General features: G+C 45.5%; 1 protein-coding gene across 1 annotated transcript in view; it reads right to left on the bottom strand.

The window, feature by feature from the left end:
• LOC116954821 (uncharacterized) overlaps positions 1–23842 on the bottom strand; it is a 60666-nt gene that overhangs the window by 34141 nt on the left and 2683 nt on the right. The gene's annotated exons all lie outside the window — the stretch shown is intronic.

Below are 23842 nucleotides of genomic sequence, written 5' to 3' on the forward strand. Positions count from 1 at the left end.
ATTAACACTGAACCCTATGGGAGTCTCACTGATTAACACTGAACCTTATGGGAGTGTCACTGATTAACACTGAACCCTATGGGAGTCTCACTGATTAACACTGAACCCTATGGTAGTCTCACTGATTAACAATGAACCCTGTGGGAGTATCAGTGATTAGCACTGAACCCTATGGGAGTGTCACTGATTAACACTGAACCCTATGGGAGTGTCATTGATTAACACTGAACTCTGTGGGAGTCTCACTGATTAACACTGAACCCTGTGGGAGTCTCACTGATTAACACTGAACACTGTGGGAGTCTCTCTGATTAACACTGAACACTGTAGGAGTCTCACTGATTAACACTGAACCCTGTGAGAGTCTCACTGATTAACACTACACACTGTGGGAGTCTCATTGATTAACACTGAACCCTAAGGGAGTATCACTGATGGACACTGAACCCTGTGGGAGTCTCACTGATTAACGCTGAACCCTGTGGGAGTCTCACTAATTAACACTGAACCCTAAGGGAGTCTCACTGATTAACACTGAACCCTATGGGAGTCTCACTGATTAACACTGAACCCTATGGGAGTGTCATTGATTAACACTGAACCCTGTGGGAGTCTCACTGATTAACACTGAACCCTAATGGAGTCTCACTGATTAACACTGAACCCTATGGGAGTCTCACTGATTAACACTGAACCTTATGGGAGTGTCACTGATTAACACTGAACCCTATGGGAGTCTCACTGATTAACACTGAACCCTGTGGTAGACTCACTGATTAACAATGAACCCTGTGGGAGTATCAGTGATTAGCACTGAACCCTATGGGAGTGTCACTGATTAACACTGAACCCTATGGGAGTCTCACTGATTAACACTGAACCCTGTGGGAGTCTCACTGATTAACATTGAACCCTGTGGGAGTCTCACTGATTAACACTGAACACTGTGGGCGTCTCTCTGATTAACACTGAACACTGTACGAGTCTCACTGATTAACACAGAACCCTGTGAGAGTCTCACTGATTAACACTAAACACGGTGGGAGTCTCACTGATTAACACTGAACCCTAAGGGAGTATCACTGATGAACACTGAACCCTGTGGGAGTCTCACTGATTAACACTGAACCCTGTGGGAGTCTCACTGATTAATACTGAAACCTATGGGAGTCTCACTGATGAACACTGAACCCTGTGGGAGTCTCATTAACACTGAACCCTGTGGGAGTCTCACTGATTAACACTGAACCCTATGGGAGTCTCACTGATTAACGCTGAACCCTATGGGAGTGTCACTGATTAACAATGAACCCTGTGGGAGTATCAGTGATTAGCACTGAACCCTATGGGAGTGTCACTGATTAACACTGAACCCTATGGGAGTCTCACTGATCAACACTGAACCCTGTGGGAGTGTCATTGATTAACACTGAAGCCTGTGGGAGTCTCACTGATTAACACTGAACCCTGTGGGAGTCTCACTGATTAACACTGAACACTGTGGGAGTCTCTCTGATTAACACTGAACACTGTAGGAGTCTCACTGATTAACACTGAACCCTGTGAGAGTCTCACTGATTAACACTAAACACTGTGGGAGTCTCAATGATTAACACTGAACCCTAAGGGAGAATCACTGATGGACACTGAACCCTGTGGGAGTCTCACTGATTAACGCTGAACCCTGTGGGAGTCTCACTAATTAACACTGAACCCTAAGGGAGTCTCACTGATTAACACTGAACCCTATGTGAGTCTCACTGATTAACACTGAACCCTATGGGAGTGTCATTGATTAACACTGAACCCTGTGGGAGTCTCACTGATTAACACTGAACCCTAATGGAGTCTCACTGATTAACACTGAACCCTATGGGAGTCTCACTGATTAACACTGAATCTTATGGGAGTGTCACTGATTAACACTGAACCCTATGGGATTCTCACTGATTAACACTGAACCCTGTGGTAGTCTCACTGATTAACAATGAACCCTGTGGGAGTATCAGTGATTAGCACTGAACCCTATGGGAGTGTCACTGATTAACACTGAACCCTATGGGAGTCTCACTGATTAACACTGAACCCTGTGGGAGTCTCAATGATTAACATTGAACCCTGTGGGAGTCTCACTGATTAACACTGAACACTGTGGGAGTCTCTCTGATTAACACTGAACACTGTACGAGTCTCACTGATTAACACTGAACCCTGTGAGAGTATCACTGATTAACACTAAACACGGTGGGAGTCTCACTGATTAACACTGAACCCTAAGGGAGTATCACTGATGAACACTGAACCCTGTGGGAGTCTCACTGATTAACACTGAACCCTGTGGGAGTCTCACTGATTAATACTGAAACCTATGGGAGTCTCACTGATGAACACTGAACCCTGTGGGAGTCTCATTAACACTGAACCCTATGGGAGTGTCATTGATTAACACTGAACCCTGTGGGAGTCTAACTGATTAACACTGAACCCTATGGGAGTCTCACTGATTAACACTGAACCCTGTGGGAGTCTCACTGATTAACACTGAACCCTATGGGAGTCTCACTGATTAACGCTGAACCCTATGGGAGTGTCACTGATTAACAATGAACCCTGTGGGAGTATCAGTGATTAGCACTGAACCCTATGGAAGTGTCACTGATTAACACTGAACCCTATGGGAGTCTCACTGATTAACACTGAACCCTAAGGGAGTATCACTGATTAAAACTGAACCCTATGGGAGTCTCATTGATGAACACTGAACCCAATGGGAGTCTCAGTGATTAACACTGAACACTATGGGAGTCTCACTGATTAACACTGAACCCTATGGGAGTCTCACTGATTAAGACTGAAACCTGTGGGAGTCTCACTGATTAACACTGAACCCTGTGGGAGTCTCACTGATTAATACTGAACCCTGTAGGAGTCTCACTGATTAACACTGAACCCTGTGGGAGTCTCACTGATTAACACTGAACCCTATGGGAGTCTCATTGATTAACACTGAACCCTACGGGAGTCTCACTGATTAACACCTGAACCCTGTGGGAGTCTCACTGATTAACACTGGACCCTATGGGAGTCCCACTGATTAACACTGAACCCTATGGGAGTCTCACTGATTAAAACTGAACCCTATGGGAGTCTCACTGATTAACACTGAACCCTATGGGAGTCTCCCTGATTAACACTGAGCCCTTTGGGAATCTCACTGATTAACACTGAACCCTGTGGGAGTCTCACTGATTAACACTGAACCCTATGGGAGTCTCACTGATTAGCACTGAACCCTGTGGTAGTCTCACTGATTAACATTGAACCCTATGGGAGACTCACTGATTAACACTGAACCCTGTGGGAGTCTCACTCATTAACACCGAACCCTGTGGGAGTCTCACTGATTAACACTGAACCCTGTGGGAGTCTCACTGATTAACACTGAACCCTGTGGGAGTGTCACTGATTAACACTGAACCCTATGGGAGTCTCACTGATTAACACTGAACCCTGTGGGAGTCTCACTGATTAACGCTGAACCCTGTGGGAGTCTCACTGATTAACACTGAACCCTAAGGGAGTCTCACTGATTAACACTGAACCCTATGGGAGTCTCACTGATTAACACTGAACCCTATGGGAGTCTCACTGATTAACACTGAACCCTATGGGAGGCTCACTGATTAACACTGAACCCTATGGGAGTGTCACTGATTAACACTGAACCCTATGGGAGTCTCACTGATTAATACTGAACCCTGTGGGAGTCTCACTGATTAACACTGAACCCTGTGGGAGTCTCACTGATTAACACTGAACCCTATGGGAGTCTCACTGATTAACGCTGAACGCTATGGGAGTGTCACTGATTAACAATGAACCCTGTGGGAGTATCAGTGATTAGCACTGAACCCTATGGGAGTGTCACTGATTAACACTGAACCCTATGGGAGTCTCACTGATTAACACTGCACCCTGTGGGAGTGTCATTAATTAACACTGAACCCTGTGGGAGTCTCACTGATTAACACTGAACCCTGTGGGAGTCTCACTGATAAACACTGAACACTGTGGGAGTCTCTCTGATTAACACTGAACACTGTAGGAGTCTCACTGATTAACACTAAACACTGTGGGAGTCTCAATGATTAACACTGAACCCTAAGGGAGTGTCATTAATTAACACTGAACCCTGTGGGAGTCTCACTGATTAACACTGAACCCTGTGGGAGTCTCACTGATAAACACTGAACACTGTGGGAGTCTCACTGATTAACACTGAACCCTATGGGAGTCTCACTGATTAACACTGAACCCTATGGGAGTGTCATTGATTAACACTGAACCCTGTGGGAGTCTCACTGATTAACACTGAACCCTAATGGAGTCTCACTGATTAACACTGAACCCTATGGGAGTCTCACTGATTAACACTGAACCTTATGGGAGTGTCACTGATTAACACTGAACCCTATGGGAGTCTCACTGATTAACACTGAACCCTGTGGTAGTCTCACTGATTAACAATGAACCCTGTGGGAGTATCAGTGATTAGCACTGAACCCTATGGGAGTGTCACTGATTAACACTGAACCCTATGGGAGTCTCACTGATTAACACTGAACACTGTGGGAGTCTCTCTGATTAACACTGAACACTGTACGAGTCTCACTCATTAACACTGAACCCTGTGAGAGTATCACTGATTAACACTAAACACGGTGGGAGTCTCACTGATTAACACTGAACCCTAAGGGAGTATCACTGATGAACACTGAACCCTGTGGGAGTCTCACTGATTAACACTGAACCCTGTGGGAGTCTCACTGATTAATACTGAAACCTATGGGAGTCTCACTGATGAACACTGAACCCTGTGGGAGTCTCATTAACACTGAACCCTATGGGAGTGTCATTGATTAACACTGAACCCTGTGGGAGTCTAACTGATTTACACTGAACCCTATGGGAGTCTAACTGATTAACACTGAACCCTATGGGAGTCTCACTGATTAACACTGAACCCTATGGGAGTGTCACTGATTAACACTGAACCCTATGGGAGTCTCACTGATTAATACTGAACCCTGTGGGAGTCTCACTGATTAACACTGAACCCTGTGGGAGTCTCACTGATTAACACTGAACCCTATGGGAGTCTCACTGATTAACGCTGAACCCTATGGGAGTGTCACTGATTAACACTGAACCCTATGGGAGTCTCACTGATTAACACTGAACCCTAAGGGAGTATCACTGATTAAAACTGAACCCTATGGGAGTCTCATTGATGAACACTGAACCCAATGGGAGTCTCAGTGATTAACACTGAACACTATGGGAGTCTCACTGATTAACACTGAACCCTATGGGAGTCTCACTGATTAACACTGAAACCTGTGGGAGTCTCACTGATTAACACTGAACCCTGTGGGAGTCTCACTGATTAACACTGAACCCTGTAGGAGTCTCACTGATTAACACTGAACCCTGTGGGAGTCTCACTGATTAACACTGAACCCTATGGGAGTCTCATTGATTAACACTGAACCCTACGGGAGTCTCACTGATTAACACCTGAACCCTGTGGGAGTCTCACTGATTAACACTGGACCCTATGGGAGTCCCACTGATTAACACTGAACCCTATGGGAGGCTCACTGATTAAAACTGAACCCTATGGGAGTCTCACTGATTAACACTGAACCCTATGGGAGTCTCCCTGATTAACACTGAGCCCTTTGGGAATCTCACTGATTAACACTGAACCCTGTGGGAGTCTCACTGATTAACACTGAACCCTATGGGAGTCTCACTGATTAGCACTGAACCCTGTGGTAGTCTCACTGATTAACATTGAACCCTATGGGAGACTCACTGATTAACACTGAACCCTGTGGGAGTCTCACTCATTAACATCGAACCCTGTGGGAGTCTCACTGATTAACACTGAACCCTGTGGGAGTCTCACTGATTAACACTGAACCCTGTGGGAGTGTCACTGATTAACACTGAACCCTATGGGAGTCTCACTGATTAACACTGAACCCTGTGGGAGTCTCACTGATTAACGCTGAACCCTGTGGGAGTCACACTGATTAACACTGAACCCTAAGGGAGTCTCACTGATTAACACTGAACCCTATGGGAGTCTCACTGATTAACACTGAACCCTATGGGAGTCTCACTGATTAACACTGAACCCTATGGGAGTCTCACTGATTAACACTGAACCCTATGGGAGTGTCACTGATTAACACTGAACCCTATGGGAGTCTCACTGATTAATACTGAACCCTGTGGGAGTCTCACTGATTAACACTGAACCCTGTGGGAGTCTCACTGATTAACACTGAACCCTATGGGAGTCTCACTGATTAACGCTGAACCCTATGGGAGTGTCACTGATTAACAATGAACCCTGTGGGAGTATCAGTGATTAGCACTGAACCCTATGGGAGTGTCACTGATTAACACTGAACCCTATGGGAGTCTCACTGATTAACACTGCACCCTGTGGGAGTGTCACTGATTAACACTGAACCCTGTGGGAGTCTCACTGATTAACACTGAACCCTGTGGGAGTCTCACTGATTAACACTGAACACTGTGGGAGTCTCTCTGATTAACACTGAACACTGTAGGAGTCTCACTGATTAACACTGAACCCTGTGAGAGTCTCACTGATTAACACTAAACACTGTGGGAGTCTCATTGATTAACACTGAACCCTAAGGGAGTATCACTGATGGACACTGAACCCTGTGGGAGTCTCACTGATTAACGCTGAACCCTGTGGGAGTCTCACTAATTAACACTGAACCCTAAGGGAGTCTCACTGATAAACACTGAACCCTATGGGAGTCTCACTGATTAACACTGAACCCTATGGGAGTGTCATTGATTAACACTGAACCCTGTGGGAGTCTCACTGATTAACACTGAACCCTAATGGAGTCTCACTGATTAACACTGAACCCTATGGGAGTCTCACTGATTAACACTGTACCTTATGGGAGTGTCACTGATTAACACTGAACCCTATGTGAGTCTCACTGATTAACACTGAACCCTGTGGTAGTCTCACTGATTAACAATGAACCCTGTGGGAGTATCAGTGATTAGCACTGAACCCTATGGGAGTGTCACTGATTAACACTGAACCCTATGGGAGTCTCAATGATTAACACTGAAACCTGTGGGAGTCTCACTGATTAACACTGAACCCTGTGGGAGTCTCACTGATTAACACTGAACCCTGTAGGAGTCTCACTGATTAACACTGAACCCTGTGGGAGTCTCACTGATTAACACTGAACCCTATGGGAGTCTCATTGATTAACACTGAACCCTACGGGAGTCTCACTGATTAACACCTGAACCCTGTGGGAGTCTCACTGATTAACACTGGACCCTATGGGAGTCCCACTGATTAGCACTGAACCCTATGGGAGTGTCACTGATTAACACTGAACCCTATGGGAGTCTCAATGATTAACACTGAACCATGTGGGAGTCTCACTGATTAACATTGAACCCTGTGGGAGTCTCACTGATTAACACTGAACACTGTGGGAGTCTCTCTGATTAACACTGAACACTGTACGAGTCTCACTGATTAACACTGAACCCTGTGAGAGTCTCACTGATTAACACTAAACACGGTGGGAGTCTCACTGATTAACACTGAACCCTAAGGGAGTATCACTGATGAACACTGAACCCTGTGGGAGTCTCACTGATTAACACTGAACCCTGTGGGAGTCTCACTGATTAATACTGAAACCTATGGGAGTCTCACTGAGGAACACTGAACCCTGTGGGGGTCTCATTAACACTGAACCCTATGGGAGTGTCATTGATTAACACTGAACCCTGTGGGAGTCTCACTGATTAACACTGAACCCTGTTGGAGTCTCAATGATTAACATTGAACCCTGTGGGAGTCTCACTGATTAACACTGAACATTGTGGGAGTCTCTCTGATTAACACTGAACACTGTACGAGTCTCACTGATTAACACTGAACCCTGTGAGAGTATCACTGATTAACACTAAACACGGTGGGAGTCTCACTGATTAACACTGAACCCTAAGGGAGTATCACTGATGAACACTGAACCCTGTGGGAGTCTCACTGATTAACACTGAACCCTGTGGGAGTCTCACTGATTAATACTGAAACCTATGGGAGTCTCACTGATGAACACTGAACCCTGTGGGAGTCTCATTAACACTGAACCCTATGGGAGTGTCATTGATTAACACTGAACCCTGTGGGAGTCTAACTGATTAACACTGAACCCTATGGGAGTCTAACTGATTAACACTGAACCCTATGGGAGTCTCACTGATTAACACTGAACCCTATGGGAGTGTCACTGATTAACACTGAACCCTATGGGAGTCTCACTGATTAATACTGAACCCTGTGGGAGTCTCACTGATTAACACTGAACCCTGTGGGAGTCTCACTGATTAACACTGAACACTATGGGAGTCTCACTGATTAACGCTGAACCCTATGGGAGTGTCACTGATTAACAATGAACCCTGTGGGAGTATCAGTGATTAGCACTGAACCCTATGGGAGTGTCACTGATTAACACTGAACCCTATGGGAGTCTCACTGATTAACACTGAACCCTAAGGGAGTATCACTGATTAAAACTGAACCCTATGGGAGTCTCATTGATGAACACTGAACCCAATGGGAGTCTCAGTGATTAACACTGAACACTATGGGAGTCTCACTGATTAACACTGAACCCTATGGGAGTCTCACTGATTAACACTGAAACCTGTGGGAGTCTCACTGATTAACACTGAACCCTGTGGGAGTCTCACTGATTAACACTGAACCCTGTAGGAGTCTCACTGATTAACACTGAACCCTGTGGGAGTCTCACTGATTAACACTGAACCCTATGGGAGTCTCATTGATTAACACTGAACCCTACGGGAGTCTCACTGATTAACACCTGAACCCTGTGGGAGTCTCACTGATTAACACTGGACCCTATGGGAGTCCCACTGATTAACACTGAACCCTATGGGAGTCTCACTGATTAAAACTGAACCCTATGGGAGTCTCACTGATTAACACTGAACCCTATGGGAGTCTCCCTGATTAACACTGAGCCCTTTGGGAATCTCACTGATTAACACTGAACCCTGTGGGAGTCTAACTGATTAACACTGAACCCTATGGGAGTCTCACTGATTAGCACTGAACCCTGTGGTAGTCTCACTGATTAACATTGAACCCTATGGGAGACTCACTGATTAACACTGAACCCTGTGGGAGTCTCACTCATTAACATCGAACCCTGTGGGAGTCTCACTGATTAACACTGAACCCTGTGGGAGTCTCACTGATTAACACTGAACCCTGTGGGAGTGTCAATGATTAACACTGAACCCTATGGGAGTCTCACTGATTAACACTGAACCCTGTGGGAGTCTCACTGATTAACGCTGAACCCTGTGGGAGTCTCACTGATTAACACTGAACCCTAAGGGAGTCTCACTGATTAACACTGAACCCTATGGGAGTCTCACTGATTAACACTGAACCCTATGGGAGTCTCACTGATTAACACTGAACCCTATGGGAGTCTCACTGATTAACACTGAACCCTATGGGAGTGTCACTGATTAACACTGAACCCTATGGGAGTCTCACTGATTAATACTGAACCCTGTGGGAGTCTCACTGATTAACACTGAACCCTGTGGGAGTCTCACTGATTAACACTGAACCCTATGGGAGTCTCACTGATTAACGCTGAACCCTATGGGAGTGTCACTGATTAACAATGAACCCTGTGGGAGTATCAGTGATTAGCACTGAACCCTATGGGAGTGTCACTGATTAACACTGAACCCTATGGGAGTCTCACTGATTAACACTGCACCCTTTGGGAGTGTCATTGATTAACACTGAACCCTGTGGGAGTCTCACTGATTAACACTGAACCCTGTGGGAGTCTCACTGATTAACACTGAACACTGTGGGAGTCTCTCTGATTAACACTGAACACTGTAGGAGTCTCACTGATTAACACTGAACCCTGTGAGAGTCTCACTGATTAACACTAAACACTGTGGGAGTCTCATTGATTAACACTGAACCCTAAGGGAGTATCACTGATGGACACTGAACCCTGTGGGAGTCTCACTGATTAACGCTGAACCCTGTGGGAGTCTCACTAATTAACACTGAACCCTAAGGGAGTCTCACTGATTAACACTGAACCCTATGGGAGTCTCACTGATTAACACTGAACCCTATGGGAGTGTCATTGATTAACACTGAACCCTGTGGGAGTCTCACTGATTAACACTGAACCCTAATGGAGTCTCACTGATTAACACTGAACCCTATGGGAGTCTCACTGATTAACACTGTACCTTATGGGAGTGTCACTGATTAACACTGAACCCTATGTGAGTCTCACTGATTAACACTGAACCCTGTGGTAGTCTCACTGATTAACAATGAACCCTGTGGGAGTATCAGTGATTAGCACTGAACCCTATGGGAGTGTCACTGATTAACACTGAACCCTATGGGAGTCTCAATGATTAACACTGAAACCTGTGGGAGTCTCACTGATTAACACTGAACCCTGTGGGAGTCTCACTGATTAACACTGAACCCTGTAGGAGTCTCACTGATTAACACTGAACCCTGTGGGAGTCTCACTGATTAACACTGAACCCTATGGGAGTCTCATTGATTAACACTGAATCCTACGGGAGTCTCACTGATTAACACCTGAACCCTGTGGGAGTCTCACTGATTAACACTGGACCCTATGGGAGTCCCACTGATTAGCACTGAACCCTATGGGAGTGTCACTGATTAACACTGAACCCTATGGGAGTCTCAATGATTAACACTGAACCCTGTGGGAGTCTCACTGATTAACATTGAACCCTGTGGGAGTCTCACTGATTAACACTGAACACTGTGGGAGTCTCTCTGATTAACACTGAACACTGTACGAGTCTCACTGATTAACACTGAACCCTGTGAGAGTCTCACTGATTAACACTAAACACGGTGGGAGTCTCACTGATTAACACTGAACCCTAAGGGAGTATCACTGATGAACACTGAACCCTGTGGGAGTCTCACTGATTAACACTGAACCCTGTGGGAGTCTCACTGATTAATACTGAAACCTATGGGAGTCTCACTGAGGAACACTGAACCCTGTGGGGGTCTCATTAACACTGAACCCTATGGGAGTGTCATTGATTAACACTGAACCCTGTGGGAGTCTCACTGATTAACACTGAACCCTGTTGGAGTCTCAATGATTAACATTGAACCCTGTGGGAGTCTCACTGATTAACACTGAACACTGTGGGAGTCTCTCTGATTAACACTGAACACTGTACGAGTCTCACTGATTAACACTGAACCCTGTGAGAGTATCACTGATTAACACTAAACACGGTGGGAGTCTCACTGATTAACACTGAACCCTAAGGGAGTATCACTGATGAACACTGAACCCTGTGGGAGTCTCACTGATTAACACTGAACCCTGTGGGAGTCTCACTGATTAATACTGAAACCTATGGGAGTCTCACTGATGAACACTGAACCCTGTGGGAGTCTCATTAACACTGAACCCTATGGGAGTGTCATTGATTAACACTGAACCCTGTGGGAGTCTAACTGATTAACACTGAACCCTATGGGAGTCTAACTGATTAACACTGAACCCTATGGGAGTCTCACTGATTAACACTGAACCCTATGGGAGTGTCACTGATTAACACTGAACCCTATGGGAGTCTCACTGATTAATACTGAACCCTGTGGGAGTCTCACTGATTAACACTGAACCCTGTGGGAGTCTCACTGATTAACACTGAACCCTATGGGAGTCTCACTGATTAACGCTGAACCCTATGGGAGTGTCACTGATTAACAATGAACCCTGTGGGAGTATCAGTGATTAGCACTGAACCCTATGGGAGTGTCACTGATTAACACTGAACCCTATGGGAGTCTCACTGATTAACACTGAACCCTAAGGGAGTATCACTGATTAAAACTGAACCCTATGGGAGTCTCATTGATGAACACTGAACCCAATGGGAGTCTCAGTGATTAACACTGAACACTATGGGAGTCTCACTGATTAACACTGAACCCTATGGGAATCTCACTGATTAACACTGAAACCTGTGGGAGTCTCACTGATTAACACTGAACCCTGTGGGAGTCTCACTGATTAACACTGAACCCTGTAGGAGTCTCACTGATTAACACTGAACCCTGTGGGAGTCTCACTGATTAACACTGAACCCTATGGGAGTCTCATTGATTAACACTGAACCCTACGGGAGTCTCACTGATTAACACCTGAACCCTGTGGGAGTCTCACTGATTAACACTGGACCCTATGGGAGTCCCACTGATTAACACTGAACCCTATGGGAGTCTCACTGATTAAAACTGAACCCTATGGGAGTCTCACTGATTAACACTGAACCCTATGGGAGTCTCCCTGATTAACACTGAGCCCTTTGGGAATCTCACTGATTAACACTGAACCCTGTGGGAGTCTAACTGATTAACACTGAACCCTATGGGAGTCTCACTGATTAGCACTGAACCCTGTGGTAGTCTCACTGATTAACATTGAACCCTATGGGAGACTCACTGATTAACACTGAACCCTGTGGGAGTCTCACTCATTAACATCGAACCCTGTGGGAGTCTCACTGATTAACACTGAACCCTGTGGGAGTCTCACTGATTAACACTGAACCCTGTGGGAGTGTCAATGATTAACACTGAACCCTATGGGAGTCTCACTGATTAACACTGAACCCTGTGGGAGTCTCACTGATTAACGCTGAACCCTGTGGGAGTCTCACTGATTAACACTGAACCCTAAGGGAGTCTCACTGATTAACACTGAACCCTATGGGAGTCTCACTGATTAACACTGAACCCTATGGGAGTCTCACTGATTAACACTGAACCCTATGGGAGTCTCACTGATTAACACTGAACCCTATGGGAGTGTCACTGATTAACACTGAACCCTATGGGAGTCTCACTGATTAATACTGAACCCTGTGGGAGTCTCACTGATTAACACTGAACCCTGTGGGAGTCTCACTGATTAACACTGAACCCTATGGGAGTCTCACTGATTAACGCTGAACCCTATGGGAGTGTCACTGATTAACAATGAACCCTGTGGGAGTATCAGTGATTAGCACTGAACCCTATGGGAGTGTCACTGATTAACACTGAACCCTATGGGAGTCTCACTGATTAACACTGCACCCTTTGGGAGTGTCATTGATTAACACTGAACCCTGTGGGAGTCTCACTGATTAACACTGAACCCTGTGGGAGTCTCACTGATTAACACTGAACACTGTGGGAGTCTCTCTGATTAACACTGAACATTGTAGGAGTCTCACTGATTAACACTGAACCCTGTGAGAGTCTCACTGATTAACACTAAACACTGTGGGAGTCTCATTGATTAACACTGAACCCTAAGGGAGTATCACTGATGGACACTGAACCCTGTGGGAGTCTCACTGATTAACGCTGAACCCTGTGGGAGTCTCACTAATTAACACTGAACCCTCAGGGAGTCTCACTGATTAACACTGAACCCTATGGGAGTCTCACTGATTAACACTGAACCCTATGGGAGTGTCATTGATTAACACTGAACCCTGTGGGAGTCTCACTGATTAACACTGAACCCTAATGGAGTCTCACTGATTAACACTGAACCCTATGGGAGTCTCACTGATTAACACTGTACCTTATGGGAGTGTCACTGATTAACACTGAACCCTATGTGAGTCTCACTGATTAACACTGAACCCTGTGGTAGTCTCACTGATTAACAATGAACCCTGTGGGAGTATCAGTGATTAGCACTGAACCCTATGGGAGTGTCACTGATTAACACTGAACCCTATGGGAGTCTCAATGATTAACACTGAACCCTGTGGGAGTCTCACTGATTAACATTGAACCCTGTGGGAGTCTCACTGATTAACACTGAACACTGTGGGAGTCTCTCTGATTAACACTGAACACTGTACGAGTCTCACTGATTAACACTGAACCCTGTGAGAGTCTCACTGATTAACACTAAACACGGTGGGAGTCTCACTGATTAACACTGAACCCTAAGGGAGTATCACTGATGAACACTGAACCCTGTGGGAGTCTCACTGATTAACACTGAACCCTGTGGGAGTCTCACTGATTAATATTGAAACCTATGGGAGTCTCACTGCGGAACACTGAACCCTGTGGGGGTCTCATTAACACTGAACCCTATGGGAGTGTCATTGATTAACACTGAACCCTGTGGGAGTCTCACTGATTAACACTGAACCCTATGGGAGTCTCACTGATTAACACTGAACCCTATGGGAGTCTCACTGATTAACACTGAACCCTATGGGAGTGTCACTGATTAACACTGAACCCTATGGGAGTCTCACTGATTAATACTGAACCCTCTGGGAGTCTCACTGATTAACACTGAACCCTGTGGGAGTCTCACTGATTAACACTGAACCCTATGGGAGTCTCACTGATTAACGCTGAACCCTATGGGAGTGTCACTGATTAACACTGAACCCTGTGGGAGTATCAGTGATTAGCACTGAACCCTATGGGAGTGTCACTGATTAACACTGAACCCTATGGGAGTCTCACTGATTAACACTGAACCCTGTGGGAGTCTCACTGATTAACACTGAACCCTGTGGGAGTCTCACTGATTAACACTGAACACTGTGGGAGTCTCTCTGATTAACACTGAACACTGTAGGAGTCTCATTGATTAACACTGAACCCTGTGAGAGTCTCACTGATTAACACTAAACAATGTGGGAGTCTCATTGATTAACACTGAACCCTAAGGGAGTATCACTGATGGACACTGAACCCTGTGGGAGTCTCACTGATTAATGCTGAACCCTGTGGGAGTCTCACTAATTAACACTGAACCCTAAGGGAGTCTCACTGATTAACACTGAACCCTATGGGAGTCTCACTGATTAACACTGAACCCTAATGGAGTCTCACTGATTAACACTGAACCCTATGGGAGTCTCACTGATTAACACTGAACCTTATGGGAGTGTCACTGATTAACACTGAACCCTATGTGAGTCTCACTGATTAACACTGAACCCTGTGGTAGTCTCACTGATTAACAATGAACCCTGTGGGAGTATCAGTGATTAGCACTGAACCCTATGGGAGTGTCACTGATTAACACTGAACCCTATGGGAGTCTCACTGATTAACATTGAACCCTGTGGGAGTCTCACTGATTAATATTGAACCCTGTGGGAGTCTCACTGATTAACACTGAACCCTATGGGAGTCTCACTGATTAACACTGAACACTGTACGAGTCTCACTGATTAACACTGAACCCTATGGGAGTCTCACTGATTAACACTGAACCCTAAGGGAGTATCACTGATGGACACTGAACCCTGTGGGAGTCTCACTGATTAACGCTGAACCCTGTGGGAGTCTCACTAATTAACACTGAACCCTAAGGGAGTCTCACTGATTAACACTGAACCCTATGGGAGTCTCACTGATTAACACTGAACCCTATGGGAGTGTCATTGATTAACACTGAACCCTGTGGGAGTCTCACTGATTAACACTGAACCCTAATGGAGTGTCACTGATTAACACTGAACCCTATGGGAGTCTCAATGATTAACACTGTACCTTATGGGAGTGTCACTGATTAACACTGAACCCTATGTGAGTCTCACTGATTAACACTGAACCCTGTGGTAGTCTCACTGATTAACAATGCACCCTGTGGGAGTATCAGTGATTAGCACTGAACCCTATGGGAGTGTCACTGATTAACACTGAACCCTATGGGAGTCTCACTGATTAACACTGAACCCTGTGGGAGTCTCACTGATTAACATTGAACCCTGTGGGAGTCTCACTGATTAACACTGAACACTGTGGGAGTCTCTCTGATTAACACTGAACACTGTACGAGTCTCACTGATTAACACTGAACCCTGTGAGAGTCTCACTGATTAACACTAAACACGGTGGGAGTCTCACTGATTAACACTGAACCCTAAGGGAGTATCACTGATGAACACTGAACCCTGTGGGAGTCTCACTGATTAACACTGAACCCTGTGGGAGTCTCACTGATTAATACTGAAACCTATGGGAGTCTCACTGAGGAACACTGAACCCTGTGGGGGTCTCATTAACACTGAACCCTATGGGAGTGTCATTGATTAACACTGAACCCTGTGGGAGTCTCACTGATTAACACTGAACCCTATGGGAGTCTCACTGATTAACACTGAACCCTATGGGAGTCTCACTGATTAACACTGAACCCTATGGGAGTGTCACTGATTAACACTGAACCCTATGGGAGTCTCACTGATTAATACTGAACCCTGTGGGAGACTCACTGATTAACACTGAACCCTGTGGGAGTCTCACTGATTAACACTGAACCCTATGGGAGTCTCACTGATTAACGCTGAACCCTATGGGAGTGTCACTGATTAACAATGAACCCTGTGGGAGTATCAGTGATTAGCACTGAACCCTATGGGAGTGTCACTGATTAACACTGAACCCTATGGGAGTCTCACTGATTAACACTGAACCCTGTGGGAGTCTCACTGATTAACACTGAACCCTAAGGGAGTCTCACTGATTAACACTGAACCCTATGGGAGTCTCATTGATTAACACTGAACCCTAATGGAGTCTCACTGATTAACACTGAACCCTATGGGGGTCTCACTGATTAACACTGAACCTTATGGGAGTGTCACTGATTAACACTGAACCCTATGTGAGTCTCACTGATTAACACTGAACCCTGTGGTAGTCTCACTGATTAACAATGAACCCTGTGGGAGTATCAGTGATTAGCACTGAACCCTATGGGAGTGTCACTGATTAACACTGAACCCTATGGGAGTCTCACTGATGAACATTGAACCCTGTGGGAGTCTCACTGATTGACATTGAACCCTGTGGGAGTCTCACTGATTAACACTGAACCCTATGGGAGTCTCACTGATTAACACTGAACACTGTACGAGTCTCACTGATTAACACTGAACCCTATGGGAGTCTCTCTGATTAACACTGAATCCTGTGGGAGTCTCACTGATTAACGCTGAACCCTGTGGGAGTCTCACTAATTAACACTGAACCCTAAGGGAGTCTCACTGATTAACACTGAACCCTATGGGAGTCTCACTGATTAACACTGAACCCTATGGGAGTGTCATTGATTAACACTGAACCCTAAGGGAGTATCACTGATGGACACTGAACCCTGTGGGAGTCTCACTGATTAACGCTGAACCCTGTGGGAGTCTCACTAATTAACACTGAACCCTAAGGGAGTCTCACTGATTAACACTGAACCCTATGGGAGTCTCACTGATTAACACTGAACCCTATGGGAGTGTCATTGATTAACACTGAACCCTGTGGGAGTCTCACTGATTAACACTGAACCCTAATGGAGTCTCACTGATTAACACTGAACCCTATGGGAGTCTCACTGATTAACACTGAACCCTGTGGGAGTCTAAATGATTAACATTGAACCCTGTGGGAGTCTCACTGATTAACACTGAACACTGTGGGAGTCTCTCTGATTAACACTGAACACTGTACGAGTCTCACTGATTAACACTGAACCCTGTGAGAGTATCACTGATTAACACTAAACACGGTGGGAGTCTCACTGATTAACACTGAACCCTAAGGGAGTATCACTGATGAACACTGAACCCTGTGGGAGTCTCACTGATTAACACTGAACCGTGTGGGAGTCTCACTGAATAACACTGAACCCTGTGGGAGTCTCACTGATTAACACTGAACCCTGTGGGAGTCTCAATGATTAACACTGAACCCTGTGGGAGTCTCACTGATTAACAGTGAACCCTGTGGGAGTCTCACTGATTAACACTGAACACTGTGGGAGTCTCACTGATTAACACTGAACCCTATGGGAGTATCACTGATGAACACTGAACCCTGTGGGAGTCTCACTGATTAACACTGAACCCTGTGGGAGTCTCACTGATTAATACTGACCCTATGGGAGTCTCACTGATTAACACTGAACCCTGTGGGAGTCTCATTAACACTGAACCCTATGGGAGTGTCATTGATTAACACTGAACCCTGTGGGAGTCTCACTGATTAACACTGAACCCTATGGGAGTCTCACTGATTAACACTGAACCCTATGGGAGTCTCACTGATTAACACTGAACCCTATGGGAGTGTCACTTATTAACACTGAACCCTATGGGAGTGTCACTTATTAACACTGAACCCTATGGGAGTCTCACTGATTAACACTGAACCCTGTGGGAGTCTCACTGATTAACAATGGACACTTTGGGAGTCTCAGTGATTAACACTGAACCCTATGAGAGTCTCACTGATTAACACTGAACCCTATGGGAGTCTCACTGATTAACACTGAACCCTGTGGGAGTCTCACTGATTAACACTGAACCCTGTGGGAGTCTCACTAATTAACACTGAACCCTGTGGGAGTCTCAGTGATTAACACTGAACCCTATGGGAGTGTCACTTATTAACACTGAACCCTATGGGAGTCTCAGTGATTAACACTGAACCCTATGGGAGTCTCACTGATTAACACTGAACCCTGTGGGAGTCTCACTGATTAACACTGAACCCTGTGGGAGTCTCACTAATTAACACTGAACCCTGTGGGAGTCTCACTGATTAACACTGAACCCTGTGGGAGTCTCACTGATTAACACTGAACCCTGTGGGAGTCTCACTGATTAACACTGAACCCTGTGGGAGTCTCACTGATTAACACTGAACCCTGTGGGAGTCTCACTGATTAACACTGAACCCTATGGGAGTCTCATTAACACTGAACCCTATGGGAATCTCACTGATTAACACTGAACCCTGTGGGAGTCTCACTGATTAACACTGAACCCTGTGGGAGTCTCACTGATTAACACTGAACCGTGTGGGAGTCTCACTGATTAACACTGAACCCTATGGGAGTATCAGTGATTAACATTGAACCCTATGGAAGTCTTACTGATTAACACTGAACACTATGAGAGTCTCACTGATTAACACTGAACCGTGTGGGAGTCTCACTGATTAACACTGAACCCTGTGGGAGTCTCACTGATTAACACTAAACCGTGTGGGAGTCTCACTGATTAACACTGAACCCTGTGGGAGTCTCACTGATTAACACTGAACCCTATGGGAGTCTCATTAACACTGAACCCTATGGGAATCTCACTGATTAACACTGAACCCTGTGGGAGTCTAACTGATTAACACTGAACCCTGTGGGAGTCTCACTGATTAACACTGAACCCTGTGGGAGTCTCACTGATTAACACTGAACCCTGTGGGAGTCTCACTGATTAACACTGAACCCTATGGGAGTCTCATTAACACAGAACCCTATGGGAGTCTCACTGATTAACACTGAACCCTGTGGGAGTCTCAGTGATTAACACTGAACCCTATGGAAGTCTCACTGATTAACACTGAACCCTATGGGAGTCTCACTGATTAACACTGAACCCTGTGGGAGTATCAGTGATTAACATTGAACCCTGTGGGAGTCTCACTGATTAACACTGAACCCTATGGGAGTCTCACTGATTAACACTGAACCCTGTGGGAGTCTCACTAATTAACACTGAACCCTGTGGGAGTCTCATTGATTAACACTGAACCCTATGGGAGTCTCACTGATTAACACTGAACCCTGTGGGAGTCTCACTGATTAACACTGAACCCTGTGGGAGTCTCACTGATTAACACTGAACCCTGTGGGAGTCTCACTGATTAACACTGAACCCTGTGGGAGTCTCACTGATTAAGACTGAACCCTATGCGAGTCTCATTAACACTGAACCCTATGGGAATCTCACTGATTAACACTGAACCCTGTGGGAGTCTCACTGATTAACACTGAACCCTGTGGGAGTCTCACTGATTAACACTGAACCGTGTGGGAGTCTCACTGATTAACACTGAACCCTATGGGAGTATCAGTGATTAACATTGAACCCTATGGAAGTCTTACTGATTAACACTGAACACTATGAGAGTCTCACTGATTAACACTGAACCGTGTGGGAGTCTCACTGATTAACACTGAACCCTGTGGGAGTCTCACTGATTAACACTAAACCCTGTGGGAGTCTCACTGATTAACACTGAACCCTGTGGGAGTCTCACTGATTAACACTGAACCCTATGGGAGTCTCATTAACACTGAACCCTATGGGAATCTCACTGATTAACACTGAACCCTGTGGGAGTCTAACTGATTAACACTGAACCCTGTGGGAGTCTCACTGATTAACACTGAACCCTGTGGGAGTCTCACTGATTAACACTGAACCCTGTGGGAGTCTCACTGATTAACACTGAACCCTGTGGGAGTCTCACTGATTAACACTGAACCCTTTGGGAGTCTCACTGATTAACACTGAACACTATGGGAGTCTCATTGATTAACACTGAACCCTGTGGGAGTCTCAGTGATTAACACTGAACCCTATGGAAGTCTCACTGATTAACACTGAACCCTATGGGAGTCTCACTGATTAACACTGAACCCTGTGGGAGTATCAGTGATTAACATTGAACCCTGTGGGAGTCTCACTGATTAACACTGAACCCTATGGGAGTCTCACTGATTAACACTGAACCCTATGGGAGTGTCACTTATTAACACTGAACCCTATGGGTGTCTCAGTGATTAACATTGAACCCTATGAGAGTCTCACTGATTAACACTGAACCCTGTGGGAGTCTCACTGATTAACACTGAACCCTATGGGAGTCTCACTGATTAACACTGAACCCTGTGGGAGTCTCACTGATTAATACTGACCCTATGGGAGTCTCACTGATTAACACTGAACCCTGTGGGAGTCTCATTAACACTGAACCCTATGGGAGTGTCATTGATTAACACTGAACCCTGTGGGAGTCTCACTGATTAACACTGAACCCTATGGGAGTCTCACTGATTAACACTGAACCCTATGGGAGTCTCACTGATTAACACTGAACCCTATGGGAGTCTCACTGATTAACACTGAACCCTGTGGGAGTCTCACTGATTAACACTGAACCCTGTGGGAGTCTCACTAATTAACACTGAACCCTGTGGGAGTCTCAGTGATTAACACTGAACCCTATGGGAGTGTCACTTATTAACACTGAACCCTATGGGAGTCTCACTGATTAACACTGAACCCTGTGGGAGTCTCACTGATTAACACTAAACCCTGTGGGAGTCTCAGTGATTAACACTGAACCCTATGGGAGTGTCACTTATTAACACTGAACCCTATGGGAGTCTCAGTGATTAACACTGAACCCTATGGGAGTCTCACTGATTAACACTGAACCCTGTGGGAGTCTCACTGATTAACACTGAACCCTGTGGGAGTCTCACTAATTAACACTGAACCCTGTGGGAGTCTCACTGATTAACACTGAACCCTATGGGAGTCTCACTGATTAACAATGAACCCTGTGGGAGTCTCACTGATTAACACTGAACCCTGTGGGAGTCTCACTGATTAACACTGAACCCTGTGGGAGTCTCACTGATTAACACTGAACCCTGTGGGAGTCTCACTGATTAACACTGAACCCTATGGGAGTCTCATTAACACTGAACCCTATGGGAATCTCACTGATTAACACTGAACCCTGTGGGAGTCTCACTGATTAACACTGAACCCTGTGGGAGTCTCACTGATTAACACTGAACCGTGTGGGAGTCTCACTGATTAACACTGAACCCTATGGGAGTATCAGTGATTAACATTGAACCCTATGGAAGTCTTACTGATTAACACTGAACACTATGAGAGTCTCACTGATTAACACTGAACCGTGTGGGAGTCTCACTGATTAACACTGAACCCTGTGGGAGTCTCACTGATTAACACTAAACCCTGTGGGAGTCTCACTGATTAACACTGAACCCTGTGGGAGTCTCACTGATTAACACTGAACCCTATGGGAGTCTCATTAACACTGAACCCTATGGGAATCTCACTGATTAACACTGAACCCTGTGGGAGTCTAACTGATTAACACTGAACCCTGTGGGAGTCTCACTGATTAACACTGAACCCTGTGGGAGTTTCACTGATTAACACTGAACCCTGTGGGAGTCTCACTGATTAACACTGAACCCTATGGGAGTCTCATTAACACAGAACCCTATGGGAGTCTCACTGATTAACACTGAACCCTGTGGGAGTCTCAGTGATTAACACTGAACCCTATGGAAGTCTCACTGATTAACACTGAACCCTATGGGAGTCTCACTGATTAACACTGAACCCTGTGGGAGTATCAGTGATTAACAATGAACCCTGTGGGAGTCTCACTGATTAACACTGAACCCTATGGGAGTCTCACTGATTAACACTGAACCCTATGGGAGTGTCACTTATTAACACTGAACCCTATGGGAGTCTCAGTGATTAACATTGAACCCTATGAGAGTCTCACTGATTAACACTGAACCCTGTGGGAGTCTCACTGATTAACACTGAACCCTGTGGGAGTCTCACTGATTAACACTGAACCCTGTGGGAGTCTCACTGATTAACACTGAACCGTGTGGGAGTCTCACTGAATAACACTGAACCCTGTGGGAGTCTCACTGATTAACACTGAACCCTGTGGGAGTCTCAATGATTAACACTGAACCCTGTGGGAGTCTCACTGATTAACAGTGAACCCTGTGGGAGTCTCACTGATTAACACTGAACACTGTGGGAGTCTCACTGATTAACACTGAACCCTATGGGAGTATCACTGATGAACACTGAACCCTGTGGGAGTCTCACTGATTAACACTGAACCCTGTGGGAGTCTCACTGATTAATACTGACCCTATGGGAGTCTCACTGATTAACACTGAACCCTGTGGGAGTCTCATTAACACTGAACCCTATGGGAGTCTCACTGATTAACACTGAACCCTATGGGAGTGTCACTTATTAACACTGAACCCTATGGGAGTGTCACTTATTAACACTGAACCCTATGGGAGTCTCACTGATTAACACTGAACCCTGTGGGAGTCTCACTGATTAACAATGGACCCTTTGGGAGTCTCACTGATTAACACTGAACCCTATGAGAGTCTCACTGATTAACACTGAACCCTATGGGAGTCTCACTGATTAACACTGAACCCTGTGGGAGTCTCACTGATTAACACTGAACCCTGTGGGAGTCTCACTAATTAACACTGAACCCTGTGGGAGTCTCAGTGATTAACACTGAACCCTATGGGAGTGTCACTTATTAACACTGAACCCTATGGGAGTCTCAGTGATTAACACTGAACCCTATGGGAGTCTCACTGATTAACACTGAACCCTGTGGGAGTCTCACTGATTAACACTGAACCCTGTGGGAGTCTCACTAATTAACACTGAACCCTGTGGGAGTCTCACTGATTAACACTGAACCCTATGGGAGTCTCACTGATTAACACTGAACCCTGTGGGAGTCTCACTGATTAACACTGAACCCTGTGGGAGTCTCACTGATTAACACTGAACCCTGTGGGAGTCTCACTGATTAACACTGAACCCTGTGGGAGTCTCACTGATTAACACTGAACCCTATGGGAGTCTCATTAACACTGAACCCTATGGGAATCTCACTGATTAACACTGAACCCTGTGGGAGTCTCACTGATTAACACTGAACCCTGTGGGA

Source organism: Petromyzon marinus, chromosome 83 (assembly GCF_048934315.1).
Source record: "Petromyzon marinus isolate PM22_M1 ecotype Great Lakes invasive population chromosome 83, UKy_Petmar_22M1.pri1.0, whole genome shotgun sequence".
NCBI classification, from domain to species: domain Eukaryota; kingdom Metazoa; phylum Chordata; class Hyperoartia; order Petromyzontiformes; family Petromyzontidae; genus Petromyzon; species Petromyzon marinus.